The sequence below is a fragment of the Anguilla rostrata genome, chromosome 4 (assembly GCF_018555375.3).
Source record: "Anguilla rostrata isolate EN2019 chromosome 4, ASM1855537v3, whole genome shotgun sequence".
NCBI lineage: Eukaryota > Metazoa > Chordata > Actinopteri > Anguilliformes > Anguillidae > Anguilla > Anguilla rostrata.
This window is the reverse complement of record NC_057936.1, coordinates 43,127,441-43,136,784: the sequence shown is the minus strand read 5'-3', so window position 1 is coordinate 43,136,784 and position 9,344 is coordinate 43,127,441.

Below are 9,344 nucleotides of genomic sequence, written 5' to 3'. Positions count from 1 at the left end.
TTTAACCATGAAAACAAACCAAAAATGGTTGTACATGAAATAAATCATTTCCCTTAATATGGGTCACTAAAACTTAGAGGGCAATAGGCTTGGTAACTATCCCTGCCTACCACTTGAGCAGCCATCAACATCAGAAAGAAACACCGCCAGCGTCAAGAAGCTACTGACCACAAAACGGTAAGTGCTGATGGTACAGCTAAAACATTTTTTTAACATCGGTAAGTACTGACGTTACAGCTAAAAAAAATTTTTTTAACATCGTACAAGTACAAAACTGCCAAACTTACATCTTACACAAACGAAATCGAGCCACACAAACATGAAAAAAGTGACAGAAATTATAAAGGGCATAAAAACAACACTCCAAAAGTCTGTGACTCCATTTTGTCGGTTTTTTTCCTAGCTCACTCACGCACCTAACAGAACTTGATAACTGGCCACAAAACTCGACGAAACAATGCCGCCGACATCGCAAACCATCAAGACAATAATTGATTTATAGTTAAGTATATTACTTATAAATCAAAATTATACACATAGGTATAAACAAAATACAAACCTGTAAAACAGGAGAAATAATGAGACAGGCGATCACAATAGTGTGGTTCTTTGACAGCTCCGCTCATGAACGAGGAAGTTGTGAGTCACTGTACAGTCCCCGAACCCCAAAATGGCTGTCTCCCCCCTGTGGTGATACTTGTTATAACCGCATGTTAATGCAAAAGTCTGGAGGACTTGAATCCTAATATAGAATAACACTATTTTCAGTAAAATGAAACATAAAATTAACACAAAACTGTGACCATACATTTTGTGTGCGTCACTCCTTCAAGGCTGTTGCGCAAGGAAGAACCCCCAACACCAAGACTGGCATAAAAAGCCAGAGTGAAGTTTGCACGTGATCACCAGGACGAAGACCTAGCCTTTTGAAGGAGTGTTCTCTGGTCAGATTAAATAAAAAATTGAACTGCTTGGCCATAACGATCAGCACTATGTATGGAGGAAAAAGGGTGAGTCTTTTAATCCAAAGAACACCATCGCAACTGTGAAGCATGGGGGTGGCAGCATCATGTTGTGGGGGTGTTTTGCTGAAAAAAGGGACTGGTGCACATCAAAAAATAGATGGCATCCTGAGGAAGGAGAATTATTTAGAAAACCAATATCTTCTTAAAGTTTTCTTAAATTTGTTCTTGAGAAAGGTCTTAAGAAAAGTCTACGTCAGATTCACGACGTGTTCTTAAACCGCAGAATTGTTGGCACGTGTTAAAAAGATGAATTGCATTGTCCTCAAATGGAAAACGCCTGCCAGTTGTTCCTTATTAGCATAGGTAAACGCCCTGCCAATCCCCATGAAAGGGCATGAGACTGCAGGGCCGTGTGCACACAGAAATCAAAAAGAACCAAAAGTTAGTGCTGAGGTGCTATTCTATCATACTGTTTCCTGATGCATGCTTCTCATTTCTGACCGGAGGTTACATCGTGGGTGAAAAAGAGAGAGAGAGCTTGTGGGGCTGTGGGACCACTGAGCCTGAGACACTATGAGGGGGGCAGTCCTGTGACTGTTATCCTGATGCTCTGGCCTTCAGTGCATTGATGTCCTCTATGGTTTTGTAATGAGTCCTGATCAGGCCAGTGCCAGATACTTCTGGAAGCCTTGTAGGACACACCTGGCTGGCCTTGACAGGGAGTGATCACCAGTCAGCAGGATTGTCCCTGTCTTCTCATAGGAAAGCAACGTCTCCAGTGGGTTCTATGCCTGCAGTTTGCAGTGCACTCTTCTATTTAGTGTGCAGCTTGGTTAGTACAGAGAGGAAATATGCAGTAGCTGGCTGTACAGGCTTCAGAGAACTTTTGGGACAGGGCTGCAAATATAACTGGGGACTCCTTATTGAGATATTCTTTAAAAACTGAGATAAAAATGTATTTAAAATATTTTAGTAGCAGAACATAGTAAGGAACAAAGGGTTAAGATCCTCCAATAAAGCTGTCAAAATGGCTTTGTTCCATTACCTTTTTGGTTCTTTTAAACCATGTCCTGAATTTATTTCAAAAACTGTTTCATTAATTTGATTTGTTGTTACTAAACAATTATCACTGTTGTTAAACTCAAATTTTTCAAAATGTTGTTCTGTATATCATTTAGAAATATAATGAAACAATTCCCAGATATTGCATAATTTTTCTCAAGAATATATCACCCCTACTCACTTAATAAAAATAGCTGACTGTAGAGGCCTATAAATCGTTTTCAGTTGCCTTTGGTAGGCGGTAAACTGGCTTCTTGAGTTACCTGCAGTGCAGGTGATGCCTGGGCAGCAGAAGCATGCTGTTTATTTTTGCCCTGTCTGTAGGCACTGTAAGCCTTGAGACTCATTTCCTTGTAATGGGATTTAAATATGTGGTAGGTGTTGGAGGTCAGGGGCACCACAGGGTATTGCTGATGAAAGAGGACTAGACACATACATCCCTCTAGATGAATACAGACAGTGATTCACACAAGATACGGCTAGCCCCTTATTTAGAGTGCCTTAGCCTTCTAGCACATTAGGAGCCCACACCAGCACCATAGCATGTTACAGGAGCCACCAAGGCTAATGCCCTACTTATGACCCACCTGGGACTTGCTCCAGAACTTTGTGGCTGATCCCCACACCTCCAATGTGTCTGTGTTCAATGAGGATTGTTGTTTATGAGTCATCAAATTATGCCTTTTGTTTACTTCCTATAATTGTCGCTTGCCTTGCGACATGCAACTCTCATTTAACAGTCTGCTCTGGATTTAAGCTTCATGCTACATACCTTTTATTGCACTGTAAAGAGCGTTAATTGCTGATGTATTTGTTTGTTGCATGACGCATGGTGGGGTGAGTGTTTGGGTGTGTGTGTGCGTGCCTGTGTGTGTGTATGTGCGTGCACTGACTGAAGCAAGAGTGAGAGAGTGGCCTAGTAACATGGCCTGGTGTTCGTCTCCAGTATAATGAGGTACAGCACGGTGCTTGTGACAGCTCCAAGCAAAGAACTGTCTGATCTAATCAATTATACACCATTGTGTAGAACACAAATACCACATACACTCAGAGACACACACACACACATACACACACACACACACTGACACGCTGCCAGAGATGCCCCAGAATGCTCTGATTGTCCTGTCAGTCCAGCACCCTCACCCGAAATATCGCCATGGCACCAAAAATTTGTCACCATGGCAACTGCAGTATGTCAGTTTCTGGGAAGGACAAAGTGAACCACTGGCAGTGGCAGGCATTAGCCCAGGGTTACCATGGCAATACCTGAACAAACAACACCAATCACAGCACACCATCTGACAGTGTGCACAGGGGTAGTACAGGAGTATAGCATGAGTGACTCATGAAGACAGAATTTAGTGATAGTGTTCAGGCAATAGACTGAATATAGTGTAAAATATAGTGCCATAGAATTACACTTGTGGTTGACTGTGTGGTATAATGCACAGTACTGTGCTGACTGTGTTATAGTGCGATACATTGCGTTGTATACTTGTAGGTAGTGTGTTGCTGTGGGCTAGCAGGGAGGCGTATAAAGACGGGCCTGTGGGCATGAGTCTGCTCAAGGGTGCAGCTGCTTTTTGCACTACCCAGCTCAGCAATTACACATCCTGAGCAGCAAGTTTTGCTGAAGGGCACAATGGCAATGCCTCACCCAAGCTTTAAACAGGAAACCCCAGATTCTTAACCATTATACTGTCCTGCCTTATGTGTACCTGTAGTACATGTTAATATGTAAATATGTTCCCTGGGATGGCCAGCCTGTATGGGTCCTTAAGGCAAGCATATCAGTAATATTCTTAAGCCAAGCATATCATGTTTCACGGGGCTACTAAGCCCCATTGTACTGCAAGGCAAATAATATCTCCATACCAGTCTGGCTGTGGTGTAAATACCCCTTCAGAATCACCATAAAACAGACCATGTCCCAACACAATACGAATCGTATCCCAGCACAATATAACCACAATACTGACCGTATCACAATAAAATATAACCATAATACTGTCCGTATCCCAGCACAACATAACCACAATAGTGACCGTATCCCAGCACAATATAACCACAATACTGACCGTATCCCAGCACAAATATAACCACAACACTGACCGTATCCTAGCACAAAATAACCACAATACTGACAGTATCCCAGCACAATATAACCACAATACTGACCAAGTCCCAGCACAATATAACCACAATACTGGCTGTATCTCAGAACAATATGACCACAATACTGACAAAGTCCCAGCACAATATAACCACAATACTGACTACATCACACACACCACAATATAATCATAATACAGACTATATCACACCACAATAAAACCACAATACAGACCATTTCACCCCACAATAAAACCACAGTACAGACAATATCACAGCACAATATAACCACAATACTGACCGTATCCCAGCACAATACAACCACAACACTGACCAAGTCCCAGCACAATATAACCACAATACTGACTATATCACACCACAATATAATCACAATACTGACCGTATCCCAGCACAATATAACCACAATACTGACCGTATCCCAGCACAATACAACCACAACACTGACCAAGTCCCAGCACAATATAACCACAATACTGACTATATCACACCACAATATAATCACAATACTGACCGTATCCCAGCACAATATAACCACAATACTGACTGTATCCCAGCACAATATAACCACAATACTGACCGTATCACAATAAAATATAACCATAATACTGTCCGTATCCCAGCACAACATAACCACAATAGTGACCGTATCCCAGCACAATATAACCACAATACTGACCGTATCCCAGCACAAATATAACCACAATACTGACTGTATCCCAGCACAATATAACCAGAATACTGACTGTATCCCAGCACAATATAACCACAATACTGGCTGTATCTCAGAACAATATGACCACAATACTGACAAAGTCCCAGCACAATATAACCACAATACTGACTACATCACACACACCACAATATAATCATAATACAGACTATATCACACCACAATAAAACCACAATACAGACCATTTCACCCCACAATAAAACCACAGTACAGACAATATCACAGCACAATATAACCACAATACTGACCGTATCCCAGCACAATACAACCACAACACTGACCAAGTCCCAGCACAATATAACCACAATACTGACTATATCACACCACAATACAATCACAATACTGACCGTATCCCAGCACAATATAACCACAATACTGACTGTATCCCAGCACAATATAACCACAATACTGGCTGTATATCTCAGCATAATATGACCACAATACTGACAAAGTCCCAGCACAATATAGCCTAACTACAATACTGACTACATCACACACACCACAATATAATCACAATACAAACTATATCACACCGCAACGAAACCACAATACAGATCATATCACACCACAATAAAACCACAATACAGATCATATCTTACCACAATATAGCAACAATTCGGACTATAGCCCACTATAATATATCCACAATACACACCATAACCCACCGGAATATACCCACCAAATGAATCATAACTCACCATAGTATAACCACAATTCAGTCCATACCCCGCCACAATCTAATCACAAATTTGGGATGGCAGGTATGCCATCCCGCCAAGTTACGCCTTGGCAGGGGCATGCCCCATACCTATACAGCACTGAGAGTTTGGCACTTTTCAGGGTTCCCCACAGAAATAACCACAACAGTCACAGACACTCAGCCCTTAAAAACATTAAATTCTGTACATTCTGACCCCATTTCAACAGACAGATTTTCATAAACAACTTCACATGTCCACACAATAAAGCCCCAAACTAAGGGGATTTTGCGTTTTCTCCTCCTTCTTCTTTTCTTTTTATTCTTCTTCTTCTTATTTTCCCTGCTGCCTATCCCACTAACAACATGTCTCCCTATTGGACATTTTACCGACACCAGCCAAATCTTCACCTACACGACCCAATCAAAAACTTGCATACACACGCAAAATACCCATACCTTTTTACTTTAAACTGGAAACATTTCCAGTTTAAACAGCTAGTCTGCCGTGGCCTAGTGGGCAAGGTTACAGACTTGGGGACATGGGGTTGTACATTCAAGCTCAGCTAGGAACATGTTTCTTTAACCTGCTTTTACCCTCACTAATAATTGTCTACTACTTCTCAATTATTGCTTTTGCACCATATCTACCCGCTGTTCACCGAACGTATACACTGCATTATGACGTACCGTCTGCACGTTCACTTATTAACCGGCTACAATATTGCAAAGCCATATGGATTCAATGGGAGCTCTTCTGTGCTTACTGGCCTGTGTTCTTCTTTAAAACCACGGACAGGTTTGCTAATGATATTTCACGCATTGCATAGCTATGTCATGGTGCTGCACTAACAAAGTCACAGACTGGTAAACCTCCGGTTGAAGGATTGAATCCCGCCTCGCCCTCGGGCAGATAATTTCGTCTTTTACACTAATGTTTTCTTACGCATATATTTGCTTTACCAAAACTCACTCACGGCCACCCATATGCATTTCATGACGGCAAATGTATTTTTTTTTATTTAAAAGTTACACCAGTTCACCACTGTGCCATTTCTACTAACTATATTTCTTCACTTGGCTACCGTACAAAACCTTCTTATCGGCAAACGCCACATTTCTACATTCATGTTACCTCGCCCTGTTCTCTATCTAGCCACATACAAACCATTACTACGTATGTACGTTCTGCAACTCCCCATTAAAACATTACATTTAAAATCATGACTCACTGATAATTATAACTACTACTACTGAATATGAGAAAAGCACATCAGTGCAATAGATTTCACACATTACTTAACCCTCCACTTTAACAACTAACACTTTATACAGACTGTTATATAGGCCTATACCGTTCGATCAGGAAACTAAGCTCGCTCATGGTCACTTCATTTACTTTGCACTATAGTCTGTGATCATGTCAACCTTCACCTACATGCCCATTCTGCTAAAAACATATTGTTTCAACTACGCAAGTTCATTTCTCCTAATTTCTCTCACACTGTTGTTATTTTCTCATATGCAAAGCCTGCTGGGACATATGCGTCTGCTCCTATTCTCCACTATCAAGTTTTCCGGTTCTAGCTTAGCAAAACAGCGAAGAGGATTCCTACCTGCAGATAAGCCTATCAAAATGCCTTATAAACCTTACAAACACTAAAAGTGCATCTCCACGAAATAACACACAACGGAGCAGGACAGAAGGGTACACAGCGACCTAGGGAGCTCTAATTCTACGGGCATCCTGATTCTATGGTCAATCAAGGCTCGTTGGATGGCCGTCAAATCCGTGAGTACATACATTGGCCATATTTCACCTGCGTTTCTGATGCGTTTACACTTACGCCACCGCACCCTCTTCACAGCCACCGTTTTACATATATAGCAAACCGAAACTGCTAAACGGTACACGCTCATCAGACTGTTCAAATTCACACAAGGATAGCCATAATCCACAACCGTTTCTTACAGGGTCACTTCGCATTTCTCACTCTCATAATAAAATGCTTTGCAAAAAGAAGTGATATCTCACGTTTTCAAAGTACAAAAATGCCAAGTTACTCACACATACAAGACATACACCGTCTATAACTCATTCATTCAGACTGCCAAAATCCAGGCCTGCCATTAAAAGTATTGATATCAAAATGACGCCAAGTTACAGTACTACAAACAATATGTGACAGGTGCTGGTGTTTTGGTCCGCAAGTAGGGCAAGGTCATTTTTCAGTTTTTTACAGATTACGAAAGTGCAGATTATAAGATTTCAAATGATGTGTCATACATTGAAATCTGAAAATAGTTGAAGAAGATATGCTTATTTGAATGTTGGTACTAAAATCAAGTAGCAGAGAAAATCCCCTTGAAAGATCTTGAACTTTTCATACTTCTCACAGGGAGATAATGGGTGGGAACAATAGCTAGTTAACTCCACCCCAACCACTCCCCCACTAGAGTACCTGTAAATCCTTGCCCATTTAGGGGTTACCCTATTTAAAGCTTTATAACTCCAGATGTGAATACCACAAGGACTAGAAAAATGTCTTAAATGAAGCAATACATTTGTACCATTTATAATACCAGCTTAGATTACTTTATATTCATAATTTTGTAAGAAATAAAGTGCCACAAATGCAATGGTCAAGGCAAAAAATCTAAAATGAATTTGCTCCTTTTTTAGTTCGCAATGAAATACTGGGAGATTGCGGGTTAAAGTATACATGTCCTGGATCAAAAACTTCTTGACCACAAGTTCATAAAATCTAAGGGTGGATATGTAGAACTACTAAAGATCTATGAAGCAAAAACTAAGCAGTGTACCCAGCATCTCCAAATCTACCCACAATGTCTAAATTATTAACACTGGTCTAAAATAGCTAAGGGTCCAGAAACAAATCCAAAATCTCTCCAAAAAGGAATATAATGCTTTTTGTCCATTGTAAAGCATATGAGCCCCTTATGAAGGTTTAAGATGAAACATAGATATAATTTAAACATAATGCAAACATATAGTCACACAATGCTGCACAGTACCTAAATGTGTAATAATTAACTCTTGTATGTAGCCTATTTCTATACTCTGTACACTCCTATGTTTTCTTGTATGGGAATGGGACGATATAAAAACATTTTTCAGCTGTCCACCACGTTTTGGCAATGTTTCAACACTCTCCTCATCACTGTTGTATGCGTCACAAAAACCATTACACTACTAACTAACGCTTACATTACAGTGTGAAATATCCACATTACATAATACCACTAACCTATTTAAAGACACTCAATTTCTAAAATAACGTAATAACCGAAATATTTTGAGCAGTAATACTTACATAGCAACGATGAAATCTTATCTATGTTCAGTAGATGGAGACAGAGACAGTAAATCAATGACAGTTATATCCGCTTCTGTTTTGATCCAGAAAACGATGTCAGATAGGTCTATCAGCAAACATATGGCTTAGCTATGCCCAGAAGTCCTCAATAATAACGGTATTTTCCAAGGAATTACGAAAAATCGTTGACAACGTTTCGTTAGGTGCAACGTCTTTTAATGCTACCATATAGAGCGAATGCCATGGTAAGAAAATGTTCGGTTACGCTAACCTATAAAACGCTATTCCAAAAGCAAAATTAGACATGTTATAGCCTACATCGTTAGAAAGCTTATACTCTCACCTACTGATTCAGCGTCCGCCATTTTAGCAACCTCACAGAGTAAACAAACATAGGCTACTACCACACGACTTTA